The sequence below is a fragment of the Papaver somniferum genome, chromosome 10 (genome assembly GCF_003573695.1).
Source record: "Papaver somniferum cultivar HN1 chromosome 10, ASM357369v1, whole genome shotgun sequence".
Lineage (NCBI taxonomy): Eukaryota > Viridiplantae > Streptophyta > Magnoliopsida > Ranunculales > Papaveraceae > Papaver > Papaver somniferum.
The window spans coordinates 140737743-140757819 of record NC_039367.1 but is presented as its reverse complement, the minus strand read 5'-3'; the positions used below and the strand labels follow the sequence as shown (position 1 = coordinate 140757819).

Sequence of the window (20077 nt, the reverse complement as noted above, 5' to 3'; positions counted from 1 at the left end):
ACATATCTGAAACTTCATATACATGAACATAATTAAGATGATTTACGAGTGACCCAAACATAGAACTCAAATATAATACCTAGGTGTCCAGCTATGTTACAGGATACTAATAACTTTGTAAAAGATCCTATAAATTATGTTTTCACTAATTCTGACTTTCATACAACATAGTATACCTACATAACATCAATACGAGAAACATAAACTAGGATAAACCTTCTATGATGCAGGCTAGTTATTTTCTGCATAAATATTGTGCTGCTAAAGAAATATCGCTTACATAAGCTATTTTAGGTGGAAAACAAATATGTGCATACATATTTTGCACTACATCTGCCTAATATGTTGACTGACATTTGGTATAACGACTCTAACCTATATCCATCTAAAGTCCATATCCCAGGTCCCTCATCTGGTCTAATATAAACACCTTCATCAGACTGTGGACGACTTTTGAGAATTTGCACAAGCTTAGTGTACTATATTTTTATAGGGAAGATCGCCAAAAAATCGCACGACAAATAAAGATCGGATATGAGAAGAGAACGTATATGACAGGGAAAAGATTTTGCAGTGAGCACAATGTTTTGCCTAGGTGTCCAGCTACTAACTTTGTACAAGATCATATACATTAAGTTTTCCCTAATTCTGACTTCCATACAAGATAATATACATAAATAACAGCAATACGAGAAACATAAACTAAGAAAAACATTTTATCCTCAGCCTATCCACATGGAAGTACTCACTCAATACAAACGTATTATTCGGCTTCCCTTTCTTCGGCTTCAGCTGCGACAATTGCACCTGATACTAAGAGAGAAAATAATGAGCACATCTCAATGGAAATTTACACATTAAGACTGATAATTAAAATGCCAAGTGATACAAGAAGAAATACACAGGGAATTCAAAATAATGAGCACATCTCTAGGTCATTAGGGAATTAACCAACCACAACAAAACCATGAAGAGTAAAACCCACAGTATCAAAATAAAATATTCATAACCTGTAACTATTTTGCCCAAGATATAAAAAACACCGAGAATGTATTTAGAAAACTGTAATTCAGCAAAATCAAGTTTGAGAATTATACCTTTAAGAAAACCACAATCCAATTCAGATAAGTTCCCTGTCAACAGAAATTAAAACCAATTAGGGTTTGAAAAAAAAATCAAGCTAAGGGTTCCCTTTCTAGTTGATGAGAAATCCAGAAGAAAACATACCTAAATAAGATGAAGATGAAATTCGATGCAATTTGTTTATCATTTTAGGGCTCTTTATATAGGCGGACAGATTCACAGCAAGCGGGAATAATCCCCGCCCAAAAGGATTTTCTTTTGATTTCATCCCGCCAAATGAAATTGTTAAGGTTCAAATCGAGAAAAATATTGACCGAGATTATTCCCGCTAGATCTTCTTCTTCCATTCCTTGTCAAGATATTCTTGTTTACATCAGATTTTCATCCTACGACAATGCTGAAAAATTTCCAAAATTGCAGACCATATCTCCTCCGAATAACCCCTAATTTTCTGACAAAATATTAGAATTTCCGGAAAAAAAAAATTGCCGAAGATGAAGATAGATAGAGATGGGATGAAGTGAGGAAGATACGCCAGATCTAGAATAGATTTTTGGAGAAAACTTTCTTTTGACATCGGTGACATCAACGACACGCGTCTTTACTTTTTTTCTTTTATATTTTTTTAGTAAGCGTACACGCCATAAGCCCACCAAGAACATACCGCTATTGAGACTCGCATAATCTCGAATGTGACCTGGCATATAAACTATAGCTCGTTCCACTCCAAAGTTATCTTTTACTATTATCAAACGGATTTGACTGGGTTGAACGGCACCAACAAAAAAAATGTAAAGATTTTTTTGGTAAAATTGTTTTTGTGAGTATAATAAAATAATATTGCCACACAAATTTAATCAAAATTAAGAATATTAGAGTTATATATAATACTCTATAGTCGGTGGGATAATTCCTAGTCTCACTCATAATCAAGTCGTTTTTGGTTACATGGCATACTGCAATCATTGGGGTAGTTGTCCAGTTTTGCACAAAATTATGTTATTTGACAATAAATGTTATTGTGGAATTGCAACGAGATGTTGTCGGTAGTCAAGACTCGACAATTCTATCCTTTTGAATTCATGCGGTTTGGGTAAAAATTTAGTTGCATAATCAAGAATCGACACTTCAGCGGAAATTTGGATTGATTTGGAAAGAATTCAGGAAAACTGAAGAAACTGGAACTTCATCCTTTCGAATTCACGTGGTTTGGGTAAAAATTTAGTTGCATAATCAAGACTCGACACACTTTAGCGGAAATTTTGATCGGGTTGGAAAGAATTCGAGGGAAACCGAAGAAAGTGGAACTTCATCCTTTCGAATTCACGTGGTTTGGGTAAAAATTTAGTTGCATAATCAAGACTCGACACACTTTAGCGGAAATTTTGATCGGGTTGGAAAGAATTCGAGGGAAACCGAAGAAAGTGGAACTTCATCCTTTCGAATTCACGCGGTTTGGGTAAAAATATAGTTACACAATCAAGACTCGACACTTCAATTGAAATTCTGATCAAGTTGGAGCGAATTCGAGGAAAATTGAAAAAACTAGAACTTCATCCTTTCGTATTGAGACGATTTGCGTCAAAATTTAGTTACACAATCAACATAGTTTGCATACCCGTTTGCAAACTGTTGGACAAGACCAAAGTCCGGAACTATAGTTTGCATACCCGTTTGCAAACTTAGTGGTTGAAGTTTTAAAATCAGTTAAGTAAGTTCTCATACTCATGAGAAAATATATTTATGAAATAAGGAATACAATCTTTGCAAACCGTGGGTTAATTTTCATGAACTGATTCTTGTACTTTGTATGTTATGAATCAATTCGATTTTGTTTTAATTGGATCATATACTCTTCTATGTGATTGTCAACAATTGAACAACTCTATGAAACACAATTATATTCATTTGATTATCTTTCATGATTGATTGATCATCATAGTTGATCTAGATTACTAGATGAATGTGGTTGAGACAAAAGCGTTCATATGGATAACTTTGGTTAACTATTATTGAGCCAACTCAATTCACACATTTAGGTACGATTAACCATATCTTAATGAAGGTATATTTCATTTGTGTGTGACAATCTAAGACCATCTAATGGTGGAGAGATGTTGCTTTGGTTTCAAACAAAATTAACTTGTATCTTAAATACGATTTTCATCTAACAGTGAATATGGAATGCTTTGTTTCTAAGCTAAGTTAGCAAACCTTGATTTGAAAGGCTATATAAAGGAGAACTCTAGCAATTGGGAAACCTAATCCCCACACATCATGTTTTGATACTAGTTGCGATTAGATTCAATTCTCCTTTAACCTAGGTTTTTCCTAAAACCATTATAGGTTAACGACTTAAAGACTTTATTGGGATTCTGAAGCCAGATCCAACTATTTTCTCTGTAGTTGCGTATTCTGATCTTACTTGTTCTATCATGTTGAGTACTATCTTTTCTAAGATTTGCTCGAGATCTATCTCTGATAGGTAATGTACCCAGTGTTTTTGGCATGGCGCATGTTGAAAGATGCGCTATGGCCTGAGATGAAGCTTCATCCAAATCTTCAGTTGCAGTAGATTGGCTTAAGGCCAACATCGCGTCAAAATGGCGCACTATGTTTGGCATTTGGCTAAGGGCCAAATCTCGCATCAAATGATGCATTAGGCCAGTTGGGTAGGTGGACTTGAGCTTGCAGCGTAATTATTGCGCATTTCGAAGGTTATTGGCCTAGAGCCAATATCGCACAATCATTGTGCATCAGACCAGAGAGGGCTGGCCGAACGAGTGTTACGCAATCATTACACGCAATCATTACGAACAAAACCAATCATTGCGAATGAACACAATCATTGCGAAGGAACAAAATCATTGCTAATTAACAGTGAAGCATGCATGTCAATTTGGTCCCCAACTCATACTTGTAGAAATTACAAGTTAACATATATAGGGAGGGGTAGTTGGTTGAAGGTGCATATGCGGACTATGTTCCAAGTAAGCTTCGTAGCTTATCCAGAAGAATATAAATGATTCCTAAGGGTCATTTATAGTTGTGTAGCCCTGCGAAAAGAGCATTTGATGTGAAGGCATCACTATGCCACGACGCGGACCCAATGATGCATAATCATTGTGCATCTTTGCGGAATGGACTATACAGACCAGGCCATTACCATTATTGCTTAGCCATGTCTTTGGAAATGAGTTTGCTTAATCTTTTGTCCCTTCGGGATGAACTACGGTCTGTGCTTGATACCTTTATAGTAGGAAAGGGTTCGTAGACAGCCGAAATGAGTTGCAGCATTGCCGGTCCAACACTTGGGACCCTCATATCATATAAGCTCGGTAGCTCGATGCAAGAGATGATTGTGGCCAGACTTGATGAGGCAAGTTTCATGCCAACAAGTGGATGCTCGTACTTCCTATCAAGCCGTTCGACTTAGGCATGTACCAGTGGCGCATTGGGTATGGCCTGGAAAGTGAGCTAAATCGATTTGCAAGTTATCAGAGATTGCATAAGCCTAAGGGAGATGGAATTAGGCTGTCAATGGCCTATGTGCAAGTCCAAGCATGCCTTATTCCTGGACAAGACTCCAAATCCACTGATGCATGTGAGGTGCATCGGCCGTAGCCTTCAAGGCTTTAAACCCTTCACATAACAAGGGTAAGTTGGAACAGTGTGGAAACTATGTCAGCTGCATCATGCTCCACGAGCATGCTTGCAAGGGTGAATGGACGTGCATTTTCCTAGCTTTAAGGCCCGGACTGTAGCATCATCATGGCGCACAGGGGAAGTTACGTCCTGCGTGGCAACGCGCCAAAGGCGTAATTCTCTGGTCAGTCACAGGTAAGATATAGAAAGTAATCACAAAGCTCTTCGTCTCATTCTTTTTGATTCCACAATTACTTTTTCTACTACCATATAGTTAAGTTATTGTGAGGTGATTGATATTTCTAGGATTTTCTTCAGGAATATAAGACTGGATTATCAATTGGTTCCTGTGCAACTTGATTTATCATAAGAATGAACAAAACTTCATAGGTATTTCTGTGAGAGACATATTTATTTATCAGAATAAACATTTCTGTGGGAGACATATTTGTTTAGAAATCTTCGACTTTGGGTCGTAGCAACACTTAGTTGTGGGTGAGATCATGCTGGGATTCAGAGGCGTAGGGAACACGACTGTACCTTGATCAGTGTAAGATTGGTTATAGTTCAACTACATTCCAGTCCGAAGTTAATTTGTAGTAGGCTAGTGTCTGTAGTGGCTTAATACAGTATGGTGTTCAAATCTGGACTAGGTCCCGAGGTTTTTTTGCATTTGCGGTTTCCTCATTAACAAAATTTCTGGTATCTGTGTCATTTCTTTTCTGCGTTATATTTTTTTATATATTTAAAATATCACAGGTTGTGCGTATTTCAATAAACTGGGAAATCTAATCTTGTTTGTTGGGTAGTAATTTATTGACACTTGAATATTGGTTTTTGATACTGTTCAAGTTATTTCTCGTATCAATCAGGATCACAGATTCCTATCTGTTCGATTGCAGATTGTATTGAGAAATAGAGATATAACTCTTGGATATATTTCTTTGATTGAGTCTGACTGTCTAGCTGATTATCACAGAATTATATTGGAGTTAGTCCATACAGATCGTCGAACGAAATATTGGGTGTGGTTGTTAGACCCCCCGCTTTTCACCTTTCAATTCATGAAAAAAGTTCACGAACCTACTTCCTTTAAACAAATGTAAAATATTGTTTCTTAGGATGAAATATTCACCATAAACTCTTATACATAATCATAAAACTATATACAAAATTATCTCGATGTCATGTCTACGAAGTTCAAAAGATGGTATGTCTCAACCTTTTTTTTTATTGGTAAAGAATTGGTGCTGACGGGTTTCGAACTCAGATCACCGGTGTCATCATATAATGACTTTACTACTGTATTATAGTGACATCGACAACCTTTACATACCAACGCTTGGCGAGTTCGACCGAGCTATACTCTAACACTTTTCATCCCCTCAATAAACTTAAGGAGCAAAATCATTATTTTGTCCTTTTTTTTTGGAACCTCACTTGCGTATACGTCACCTGTATATATGAGTCGAATATCATGGATTCCAATCAATACTTGCAGACGATAAAACCATTAAAACTACAACCAATTATAGCAGATCACATTGTCCCGCTTGTCAAACGAATACAACAAGAAAGACAAAAACAGTAGATTACCATCTCTACTGAAGACCATATGTTAAGAAATAAGGAACATACAGTATCCCGAGAACATTAGTTTCAAACTCGTTATTGTTTGAATTTTAATTTATTCATAAAAATGACGTTCGAAAGTGTGAGATAATATGCGAATAAAAGTGTGAGGCAATCTTCTCTCACATAGTAAAATCATTTCATGCTTTTTCTAATTTTCACAAAGTTGCCAAGGTAACACTTACAGTATGGCTTCAACAATCTTTAAAAGTAGTGCAAAAAGAAATTTTAGAAGTTAAGGCGGTAAATCATAAAAATTTACCCCTACAGTTAATTTTTCAAATATAACTTTTCAATTCATATTAAGTTATGGCAGTGACTAAATACAACCCATACAAAAATACAATCCTTTTAAAAATATTGTTAACTTAATTAACATGGGTGAACAATACTTGCCTTTCTCTTCCTCATCTTCCCAAAAATATGATAAAACAACTTCGAAAAATTCCCAAACCAGGGTGACTCTTGAAATGTATGATGCATAAATCTTGCTTATTTCATATATCAAATAAAAAATTTGACCCGATAAAACACAAACTTGAATTTAAATTTATCATTCTAAGATTAAAAAAAAATGAAAAGAAGATAGGTTTTGAGATCCAATTCTTCTTTGTTACGGACAAAAATCCATATGAAGATTTAAAGAATACAAAAGAAAGTCTTGTCTTGTTTTATCTAATTGGCGATAAGCTTTAAATTTCCTCTTCCATCGGTGAAAATTGTTGGAATAAACCTCTTTTCAAAAAATCATAGAATAAAAAATCTTGTCCTGTGATTGTTCTTTCTTTTTACTCGGAGTCTCGGGCCAACAATTATGTTGGATATCTGAAACAAAATTACTTCAAAGAACATGATAGGTAAGTTTTCTTTACATATATGATTAGGCCAAGCACTATAGTGTCCTATTTCCCTTCCCTATCCCTCATATGTAGGGAAAAATTCGAATTGACAACTATTATGGTCTCCCATATCCCTACATAAGTAGGGATGTCCCTGGATTTTCCTACTAGGTGGATCACAGCTGATCCGGGTAATAGAGAAGAGAATGAGACGGATACACGGTAACTGAGTATCTGTATTTGGTTTTTTAAGTTTTACCCTAAAACTCTCTTTTTTCGTTTTTTTTTTTTTTTACTAAAACTCTTTTTTTATTACCTATTATATCTCTTTTTCTTACTCTAAAATATCTTTTTTTACCTCTACAAATATACTCCTAACAAAAAAAATGGAGAAAAAAACGGATACTGAGTTTCTGTATAGCACTTATTCATACAGAAACTCAGTTTCCGTGTCCTGAAGGGAAGGGATAAAATGGCACCATATTGGAGATGCCTTGTGACCCATATCCCTTCGCTTTATTTGAGGGATAGGGAAAGGATGCCCAGCATCATAATTCTTGGCCTTAAGGTTCACAATATTACAGAAGTTTTTTTTGTTTTGTTTTGTTTATTACAGAAGTTGTAGGGGTTGTATTTAGTCCCTTCCAAAATTATTTGGTAAAAAGTAAATTAACTTTTGACTTTTCCATTTCGTAAAGTCATAAAACCAGGGGTGTCAATGGGTCTGGATCCTCCCGGATATCAGTAGACCCGTACCTAAGGCTACACACGGTGTGGTTCGGTGCGGTTATGGGTAAAACCGTTGACCTAACCGTACATACTACGGTTTCCAATTTCAAAATCGTAACCGAACTGTGTTGGCACGGTTCGGTTTTAAAACCAATTCGAGTCGGTTTGGTTGTTTTTATCGGTTATACGGTTTTTATCGGTTACATCTAGATTAAATAAAAAAAACATTAACACCTTTAGTTCCTCTTCCATTAGATAAAAAATCAATCCAATGTTGTAACTCTAATTGATGGTTTCATTCCAAGATATAATAGTTTAATGATCTTAAAGATTTGACCATTAATTCTAATTTCATAACTAATGGACTCTTAACAGATCTAATTAAACTACACAGAGCTTGAATCAGGGGAAGTTTACAATCCATGGTCAATTAAATCAACACACAATTACAAAAATACAAATATACAAATTGAACCTTCAAAGATTCATAGGCATATAACATCCGTAAAACCCATGTTAAATAAAGTTGAATCTAACCATAAAGATCAGAAATTTAAAAAAAAAAAACCTAGTTTTTTAAGAACCTTAAAATTTAAAAAAATAAATAGTCTTCAATCTTTCAATCAGATCTCCAATATTTCAAGATGGTGTTGCTGGGGTCGGTGATGTAGCAGGTGGTGGTGCTTGTAATGGTGGTGTAGCAGGTGCTGGTGATGATACATGTGGTGTTGGTCGAAAAAGAGAAACGAGAATAAATAGACGAAGAAGAAAAACTGGTTATTGTGATGCTCTGGATCGAGTTGATGGTTGTTATGGATAGAGAGGAGAACAAAAATTGGTGATTACAGAGAGGGGGAATAGAAGAAATGTCGCTACAGAAGAAGGAATAAGTTTTAAATCCTTCTTTTCTTGTGAAAGTAAGGTCTCCCTTTTTGTTCCTTCGGGATGACATTTTATGGGGGAGAGTTCTTAATTGAACTTGTGCTTAATTGCTAAATCTTTGTGGGGAGTGCAGTTGTGGAATATTATAGGGGTTATCTTGTATCTTTATAAACTCCTTGATGAATGCATTTAGTTTCGGCTATATGATTGCATCTAAACAAAGTTGATAGGTGGTTCTATTTTGGTCATGAAGTATCTTTATGGAAATTTCATTAGGATACCACTAGTTTTCGTACCTTTGCCATTTTTTATTGAAAAAAAGGGGAGAATCAATGTGTACTTCACACTACAAATACATATGGTTTACAAATCATTATGTAAGGGGGAATGATTTTCATGTGAGATGAAGTATTGAATAAGGGGGAGTGATACATATCACCATAGTATTGTTATCAAAGTTGTAATACAATTGAAATTTGATGTTGTGTATTAATATTATAACACTGTATAACAATGATTGACAGCTATTGTTTTCTCATTGTTATAGCTACGGATCTTCAACAACTATAATCCCGAGGTGAAAAAATTTAGAATCATTGGAGTACTTGGGAGTAACGAAAATTTCGAGTAATGTTGAAGAACCAAGGAGATCAAGCATTTGGATGAGAAGCTACAAAGTTTATTTATTTTGTAATCCATATGTATTGATAGTTTTGACACTAAAATTAACAAACGGGGAGATTGTTAGAGCACTGCTCGGTTGAACTCGCAAGTGTTGCTATCTCAAGCTTGTTTGGCAAGTTTAGTTTCCAAAACAATAAGTCATGAATTCTAGTATACTTATATCTAAGTCTCGGATTAGGATAGTAAGTGCAGTTGAGATTTAGAGTTCACAACATTCATCAAATAAAGACGAAGAACTACTCAAGGGAACTTGTGGAACTTCATCATCAAAAGGTGTGTGGAGACTTGAACTCATCTATGACTCAAAAGTCTATCTACTCTATCTCTTATTTAGGATAAAAGTCGTATGGCTATATAGACTTCAATTATACACATTTGATATTTCGAGCGGAGTTTATCTCGCTTATATATTTCTCGAAATATGTGTTGCTAAGCTTTCGCTTTAACCGAGCTCATGTTTTATTCTTGACGAAGTCAAAATATGATCATGTGAAAATCGCCTTGTAACATCTTACATGATTTGTGTGAGACAATCATTTGATGTAGACTCGGAATGTTTCGTATTGATTATTCGATCACTTGAAAATTGCTTTGAAGCTAATAGTTTGTGCGAGACAACTATTGTCGTCTTCCAAGAATGTTTCAATGATTGAAATGAGGGTTTAGAACATGTAATCATGATTGGATATAAACATAGTGTGTATTCACATTTGTGTAAAGTCCAAAACCGGGAACCATGGTATGCTTACCGGTAGGCGTACTGGTTGGTTGTTGGAAGTCCGGGAACTAAGTATGTGTACCCGTACCCGTACCCATACTGGCGAAAATTCAAGTTCCGTGAATTTCGGCTGGAGATTGGAAGTGTAATGTGGTATGCGTACCCGTACGCGTACTGGTGAAACCAAACTCAGTCCCGATACTTAGGTATGCGTACTTATTTGCATACTTAAGTAGGTTATGTTCTAAAATCGGTTTGTTCGTGAACTAATACATTTATATAATAAGGAATGCAACCTTTTGCAAACCGTGGCTATAATGTTCATGAAATGATTCGAGTGAATCAAAATCGATTTTGCTTCAATTGTTTCTTATATACTTCTATGAGAATATAAACAATTGAAAAACTCTCTAACTAGTTTCATTTGAGTCATTTGAACTAGTTGTGATAAAGATGAATAAGGTTGATATGAAAGTGCTCATATGGCTAACTATTGGTTAATTAGTTTCATTTGAGTCATTTGAACCAACTAAGTGTACACGTTTAGGTACGGTCACCTTTATCTAAATAATGGTACATTTCATTTATGTATAACAAGCTAAGTTCGATCTAACGGTTGAAAGATATTATCTTGAATCTAATCAGGTTTTCATCTAACGGTGAATATTGAATGCTTTGTTACCAATGTAACGTTGATTGGAAACCCTAAGTTGGAGATTATATAAAAGAGAACTCTAGCAACTGGGAAACCAAATCCCCACACCTCATGTGTGATACTAGTTGCGACTAGAGTCGATTCTCCTTTAACCTTAGGTTTTTCCAAAAACCCAGTAGGTTAACGACTTAAAGACTTCATTGGGATGGTCAAGCCAGCCCCAACTATTTTCTCTGTAGTTGTGTGTTCTGATCTGGCTGTTTTCTATTGTGATTGAGTACTATCTTCTTTAAGATTTGCTCGAGATTTATTCTCCGATAGGCAAGATTGAAAAGTAGTCACAAACATCTTCGTCTCATCGTTTGTGATTCCATAATATCTTGTTTTGTTAATCGATTAAGATTATTGTGAGGTTATTGATAATATAGGCTGTTCTTCGCGAATATAAGTCTGGTTTATCAACTGGTTCCGGTTCACCTTCATTTATCAAAATACGGAACAAAACTCGTAGGTATATCTGTGGGAGACAAATTAATCTATTCAATAGACTTTTCTGTGTGATACATATTTGTTTATCAAGTTTTGGACTTTGGGTCGTAGGAACTCTTAGTTGTGGGTAAGATCAGCTAAGGGAATCAAGTGCGCAGAATCCGGCATGGTTCAAGAGGCGTAATGAAAGCAATTATACCTTGATCAGTGTGAGATTGGTTAGGGCTCAACTACATTCTAGTCCATAGTTAACTGGTAGTAGGCTAGTGTCTGTAGCGGCTTAATACAGTGTGGTGACTAAATCTGGACTAGGTCCCAGGGTTTTTATGCATTTCTGGTTTCCTCTTTAACAAAATTTCTGATGTCTGTGTTATTTCTTTTCCGCATTATATTAATTTTTTTATATAATTGAAATATCACAGGTTGTGCATAAGTTCAATCAATTGTGAATCCAACCTTTTGTTGTTGATTAAATTGATTGAAACTTGGATATTGGTTTTTGATACCGTCCAAGTTATTTCTTATATTCAACCAGGCTTGCGAATTCCTATTTGTTTGATTGCGGATTGAATTGAGAAATTGAGATATAACTCTTTGATATATTTTGATTGAGTCTGACTGTCTAGTTGATTCTCTTGGAAGTATATTGGAGTTAGTACTTACAGATTGCTAAGCGAAATATTGGGTGTGGTTGTTAGACCTCCGTTTTTTCAACATCCACTCGTCTTTCAACCTTATAAGTTTGCAAACTGAAACCAACAACACTCATAATAAGTAGGCAACAAAATGGTTACTTGATTTGGTCTTTTAACGTCTAATGTATCCCATGCTACAAATAAAATTTTGTGTCATGATTAAGCTTCACAAAAATGGGAGTATTTTACGAACAATAAGATCATGCACACAAGCTTATGCTAATAAGTTCCTTTTCCTTGAATTAAGGGAAGAATACAAAAATCATGTCTAACCCGTGGACTTACAAGATTATTTTCTAACCGAACTTAAACTCTACTTTCTGCAGAAAATGGTGCCTCTATTCTTCAAAGACTAATGATTATAGTGGATATCTAGGTTATCTATAGTTCCAAGATCAAATCCCCGTATGAAAGTGAATGCACAACCGATGGCCATCCATATGTTCATAGGTCGTTTTCTTAACCTCCAAAATGCTTTTCAACTGCCAAATTTTGTGTCGTTCCGTTAATTGATGCTACACTTGTACTTGGTGGTTAATAAATGCAAAACAAGGTTATAAAACAAGTTCATACCCTTTCTACTCCAACTCCTTACTTTAGCGTACGTATGATACTCATAACTAACTCTTAACTGCCAGCCTGGGACATTGTTACACCATTATGTGCCATAGTTAGTCACCCTGCACTTTACTCACTTGGACGTAATTATTCCATGACTTTGAATGTTGTGTATCTCATATCCACATGTTATGTGCATTACTTTCATTATATTGTCCAAGTGATAGACAAAAATAACGTGTTTGGTAACGTCACTGTTGCGCGTGCGCATGACCAAGCCTTAGCCAAGCCATGAACTAATGCTCATATCATTCCCCTTATTCCTTGGGCTAAGTCAGTTATGCATCATGAAAATTCAACAATAACCCATTAATGTTTCTTATGTCAAATGGCCTTTCTTTTTTTAGCTTCATATTGCTTCATCCTAGACTAATGTAGTTACATTTATTGTTAAACTGGCCTAGGACCTCATACTAAGTATTATAATATCCCTTAGCTTGTCATTTATAGTTATTATTTGTTTTCTTTCTTCTTCTTTTTTTTTAAAGAAAAATGTAAGTCAATTTAAAGTGGTTTCAGTTGAATGCATTAACAAGTCTCGGCTTTAGTTCAATAGTTAAACCACAATTCAATTGTAAGTGTTGCAGATCCTAGTTTCTGCAATATTTAGATAATTTTTTGAGATGATTTGCATGATTGCATCATGTTTAATACATACCTTTCAGAAATACATGGTCGAAATATTAGTGAAAAAACGGGGGTCTAACAACCTCACCCAATATTTCGCTTAGCAGTATGGACTAACTCCAATATACTTTCAAGAGAATCAACTAGACAGTTAGACTCAATATTAAGAAAAAGGATATCAAAGAGTTATATCTCAATTTTTAAATTCAATCTGTAATCAAGCAAATAGGAATTTTCGAGCCTGATTGAATATAAGATAAATAACTTGAACGCTACCAAAGACCAATGTTCAAGGATCAATCAATTTCAATCAACAACCAAAGGTTGGATTTACCAATTGATCGATTCAACGAACAACCTGTGATATTTCAATCATATAACAAAATATAATGCGGAAAAGAAATAACACAGACACCAGAAGTTTTGTTAACGAGGACACCGCAAATGCAGAAAAACCCCGGGACCTAGTCCAGATTTGAACACCACACTGTATTAAACCGCTACAGACACTAGCCTACTCATAGTTAACTTCAGAATCGAATGTAGTTTATCCCTAAACAATATCACACTGATCAAGGTACAGTTGCGTTCCTTACCCCTCAAGAACCACGCCAGATTCTACACACTTGATACCCTTAGTTGAACTCACCCACAACTAAGAGTTTCTACGACCCAAAGTCGAAAACTTGATAAACAAATCTGTATCACACAGAAAAGTCTATTGAATAAATAAATTTGTCTCCCACAGAAATACCTACGAGTTTTTTTTCCGTTTTTAGATAAATCAAGGTGAACATGAACCAATTGATAAACCGGAGTTATATTCCCGAAGAACAGCCTTGTATTATCAATCACCTCACAATAATCTTAATCGATTAATGAAACAAGATATTGTGGAATCATAAACGATGAGACGAAGGTGTTTGTGACTACTTTTCAATCTTGCCTATCGGAGATAAAATCTCGAGCAAATCACTAGTGGAAAACAGAAGTTCCGCGACCGTCAGGACAAGTCATATATACGAGTTATACGACCATTTCCAACCGTCTCTGTTGGGGTCCTTGATAAAGCGTCGCTGTTTTGTACGACCCTTAGCCGTGGGTCTCAAAATGACGACTGATTTTAAGGGTTACGAGATACAGACCCTTAGCCGTGAGTCTCAGATTTAAATTATAATATAAAAAAAATGTAGATTCAGACTTGCTGAAATGCCTGAATGGCTAAACCTGAAATAATCTGACTGCATCAGAGTCAAGTCAAGTCAAATGGAACTCAAGTCAAAGTCAAGTCAAAGTCAAACTGAAATTCAAATTTAACTCAAATTTAAACTCCAATTGAGAATTCAACTTCCGTTCTTTCATTCATTGGGTTTAAATTACACATAAGAATGAAATTCTTAGTTCAGAACAACACATGTCCAAGCTAGCTAGTAAGTTCTAACGACATGCTCAATTAATAGACGACGTTCCGATAACATGTGACAGGCAAGAATCGAAATGTTTAAGCCGCAGAGCTGATGCCAAACCAAAAGAAACATATAAAAAATGTCTTGAGACTACCATGCCTCTCACTATGGTGTAAGCTCCAAAGTAACTAGGATATCAAGAGAACCTACATATCAAAACACAACAATTCAAAATCTTTTAAGGATAGGTAACAGTCATGAATAATACAAGCTGCAAAGATGAACAACTTACTCTCACAGAAGCACATGACAGCTTACTCATCAGTTAAGGAAACAACCTCGCAACCCTTGATACCACTTTCCATGACGAATCTCAGTACATCACTGCAGGCCCTAAGCACGAAAACTTCATTAGTGATGCATAAAGATCTTTACGGATCCACAAATAAGACCTCTTCAATAAAAATATAAAAAAGTATTATCATACTTTTCAGATTCTTTCTCATATCATAAATTATCACTCACATAACTGTTTTAATAATATAATCTGCCTATAACATAGTCAAAGAACAATTGAAATTAGTTAGCTAATAAGAAACACTTACCCTGGTGTCACTCTCTGGAGCATATTTAGATGAACTCATGCCCCCCACCATACTTGCATCGAGAATCAATCGAGGGTAAGAGTGGCTACACAAAAATCCCTCTCTGTAGCAGTAAAGCACTTTCATGGGCTCTAGCTTTAAGATATTTTAACCAACTACAAGGCTCTCAAATCTTTCGTAACTGGACATTATGCAAACCCATGAAATCTTTTATCAAAATCACTGTAAAAATATTCTTGAACAATACCTCCACCAAACATTATTCAAAATTTTCATATTCAACAAACTACATGCACAATATGCTTGAGTTACAACGCACATATTAAAGAATCAGAGATATGGATGGCTATTATACCGAAGGCCTTCCCTTCTATTAAATACATACATAACAAGAGATCTGTGAACATATATTAACAACAATAGACAATGCGAGAGGAAGAAATGTCATGCAATTGTCCAGGCATCAGGAGGCACATGAGGCTCAACACACTTACACCAGGCAATGGATATACCGAGTGTACGAAGTTTGCTGCTTTGGTATACCAAACCCCAAGATTATTCTATAACAATCATGCAATAATTAGAAAATGCCACTACAGGACAAGGACACGATAAAAATTCTAGACCAAATTTTCTAGAGGACCCACATGATAAATAAAAAGGAAGCACAAATTTTGATTGACTAACAGAAACATGCAATGCACTATTTTATTATTAGTTATTAAGAAAAGTGGTACCTTAAAAAGAGTCAAATATCCATCACGAACAGATGCCCTCTGATGAGAACAATTACGAATAATATTTGATAATAAGTGCTCAAAGTACTCTTTTCCAAGGGCATCTAAAACCTGCAAATAAATGGCAGATTAGAAAAATGAACAATCTAGGAAAAAAGAAGGCCCCTCATATCAGCAAAATCCCATAGAATATCACTACTCGTCTAGAAAGAAAGGATCAACCCTCCATCCATTCTGAATAGGAAGACAACAAAAAAGGTGATTAATAGACCTCTATAAACTTGGGTACAATCCAATGGAGGCACTCAGACAACTGTTACGGAATGCAGTAAGCCATTGCCTCTAGTAGTTGCAAACTACTTTGCTTTGTTCTCCAGGATTTATCCTCTAGACCCTGAGAACATAACATAATCAAAATGTTTATAGAGAAATTAATCCCATGCAGCACGGTAAGCAGACAACCTATGAGACTTCATTCAGAATAAGCTGCATTCAGCGACGCTGATTACAGGCCTATTTTAAAGCCTAGATAGATAAGGTAAGCTATAATCACAACCATGCAGTAGAGCAATCCCGACAACAGTAGAATATAATAGACACTAGAATTTTCAGAAATTTACCTTAAGGAGCGAAGGAAGAACATGTTTCACTCCCTTACCACTAGATAAGTTGTGACATATTTGCATGAGAAGCACATACAGAAGCTTCACGCACAGTTAAAACTCGATCCGAGAAAGATACTAACAGCAGCGGCAACATTTGAATGATGTACATAAACCGAAACAAACAAACAGATAAAAAATTAAGACATAAGGACAAACTTGCAGTACAACAAGAATATTTGCATTTGCCATGTGAAACTTTTACATACAGTTCAAACAATCTTCCAAGCTTCTCCTAAATACACTCAAATCCAAGCAGAGCTCCTTCACGAGCTACTACATAGTTCCTGAAAATCAACACGAATTAAATCTTTTTGCCAGTTTCACAATCTCACTACGTTGTACAATACAAAAAAATTATGAATAATCCTTTGATCATAATTGTGTAGAGGCCACCTCAATGTACATTGTGCACTACAAGTACAATATTAATATCAGCACCGCAAAACCTTAAGAGCAACATCAACAATAATATCAGAATCCACCACCAATTTGACTCCTCTATTGCATTCTGTTAATCGCAAAAACCCAAACTAGTATTACCCTGTCCCTGCATGACCAAAGAGATAAATCTTCACATCAATTAGATAAAGAATGCCTTAAGAAAGCAATTATTTCTTCACCAGTTCATCTTCTGACCCTCTTTTTAAAAAAAACCCATTAAGAATCCAGCCTCCATCTGAAACATAGATGTGTACAAAATCAAATTCAAAAAACCCCAAATAGAAAACCTAGGGTTATATTTTCATAAAACAAACCCAAAAATGAAAACAAAATCAGAAGTAGAGAACTAGAAGTAATCCTAAAACAAACCATTAAATTATCGTATTGTTGGTACATCAGTTCATACTTCTTTTTCCTGTTGGTGAATCCATGAAATTAGAAAAATAACCAAAACCCAATCACCCCACAATCTCAATTCTTCAATTAAAGTATAAAACCCTAACTCATTAAAAAAATATAACTATCAATTATAGGAAAATTCAGTATAAAATAATATTGAAAAACAGAGATCTATACAAAATAACGATTTAACACTGAAACTATACCTTAAAAGTTACACTGCTCTAGTATTTGTGAGAGAAATAACCTTTACTTGATAGAAAAAGAGGAGAAGATGAATAAGAAAACCAATCTTTTGCTTCTTCGGTAATGAATAGATACTTAAAGGAGAAGAGGTTGTTGTTGGTGGTGATTGATGGAGGCGGTGAATCGCGGCTATGGTGGTGTGTAGTGAAGTGGAGAAGAAGACCGAAAGAAGATGTACATGGAGAGATCTGAAATTTTGTCCCTCGATAATAACGAAGTTTTTTCTTCCCGATCCAGCCATAGTAAAGACAGGTGAGATAAGAAAAATTAAGGTTTATACCTGTTGATTTTCGAGAGAGAAAGTTAGGGATTTCTGATTATGATGATAAAAAACGAAGATAGGATTTTGGTAGTTGTTGATGAAGATAAAAGGATGTTGAAATAGAAGTAGTTTAGAAGATGGAGATACCTAAAGTAAAAGTTGCAGCAAGTTCATCTCTGATGAAGAACTTGGAGATGAAAAAGTTGGAGAAGAAATGGATGAGTAGTGAGTGTGAAGAGGAGAAAGATGAGGCGCAGCTAGAAGGAGAACGAAGGTATTTTTATCCTCGATAACAACGAGGTCTCTTCTTCACGATCCAGCCATTCATCTCATCTCAATCAATGGCTCAAATCTTAAGCATCTCCAGCCGTTCATCATACATCTGAAAGAGTAACTACAGCGTACGCCTACGTGTCTCTGAATCGGAGTTCCAAAAAGGATAAAAGGGTAAATAAATTTTGTTATTCTGAGACTGCTTATTAAGCTCTCGAATGTGGTCCGGTTTTTTATTATATCAGAGACTGCTATCTATGGTCGGCGGTCCATCTACCGTCAGTGAGGGTCTCGGATGTGGGTTGCTAAACACCCATTATCCACTAGTGAATCTTAAAAAAGATAGTACTCAATCACGATAGAAAACAATAATATCAGAACGCGCAACTACAGAGAAAATAGTTGGGTCTGGCTTCACAATCCCAATGAAGTCTTTAAGTCGTTAACCTAAAGTTCTTTAACTCTAGGTTATGCAACTAGTATCACATAGGTGGTGTGAGGATTAGGTTTCCCAGTTGCTAAAGTTCTCCTTTATATAGATTTCAAATCAGGGATTCCAATCTAAGTTACCTTGGTAACAAAGCACTCAGTATTCACCGTTAGATGAAAACCTGATTAGATTCAAGCTAATATCTTTCAATCGTTAGATCGAGTTTAGCTTGTTATACACAAATGAAATGTACTTTCATTTAGGTTTGAGTAACCGTACCTAAATATGTACACTTAGTCGGTTCAACAGTAGTTAACCAATGGTTAGCCATATGAGCAATTTCATATAAACCTTATTCATCTTCACCATAACTAGTTCAAATGACTCAAATGAAACTAGTTAGAGAGTTGTTTAATTTCTTAGATATCATAGAAGTATACAAGACATAATTAAAGAAAAATCGATTTTGATTCACTCGAATCAATTCATGAACATCATAGCCACGGTTTGCAAATGATTGCATTCCTTATTATATAAATGTTTTAATTCATGAACAAACCGATTTTAGAAAGTAACCTACTTAAGTATGCAAACGGGTACGCATACCTAAGTAGCCGGACCGAGTTTGGTTACGCCAGTATGCGTACGGGTACGCATACCAATTCACACTTCCAAACTCTAGCACAAATTCACGGAACCCAAACTTACGCCAGTACGTGTACAGGTACGCATACCTAGATTCTGGACTTCCAACAACCAACCAGTACGCGTACGGCTACACATACTTAGGTTCCCGGTTTTATATTTTTACACAAATGTGAATACACACTATGTTTATATCCAAACTTGGTTACTTGTTCTTAACTCTCATTTCACTCATTGAAACTTTCTTATAGGATGACAACAGTTGTTATCCACAAACTATTAGCATCAAAGCGATTTTCAAGTTATTGAAATAATCAATATGAATTTTGTCAAGAGTAAAGATGAACTTGGTTAAATCGAAAGCTTACTAACACATATTTCGAGAAATAGATAAGTGAGTTAAACTCAGGTCGAAATAGCAAATGTGTATAACTGAAGTCTATATAGCAATACGACTTTTGTCTCAAATTGGAGATAAAATAGATAGACTTTTGAATGATAGATAAGTTCAAGTCTCAACATACCTTTTGTTGATGAAGTTCCAACAAGTTCCCTTGAGTAGTTCTTCGTCTTTATTTGATGAACGCTGTGAACTCTAAATCTCAACTACACTTACTATCCTAATCCGAGACTTAGCTATAAGTAGACTAGAATTCATGACTTATTGTTTTG

The 20077-nt window shown here is 35.4% G+C and overlaps 1 long non-coding RNA gene across 1 annotated transcript; it reads right to left on the bottom strand.

Annotated features, from left to right (window-relative positions):
• Window positions 1-755: 755 nt before the first annotated feature.
• LOC113316846 lies at window positions 756-1286 on the bottom strand. The gene is made up of 3 exons (XR_003343046.1): window positions 1228-1286; window positions 1098-1133; window positions 756-807 (listed from the first exon to the last, which is right to left on the bottom strand). It is a non-coding gene; the product is annotated as an uncharacterized LOC113316846 (long non-coding RNA).
• Between the last annotated feature and the right edge of the window lie 18791 nt (window positions 1287-20077).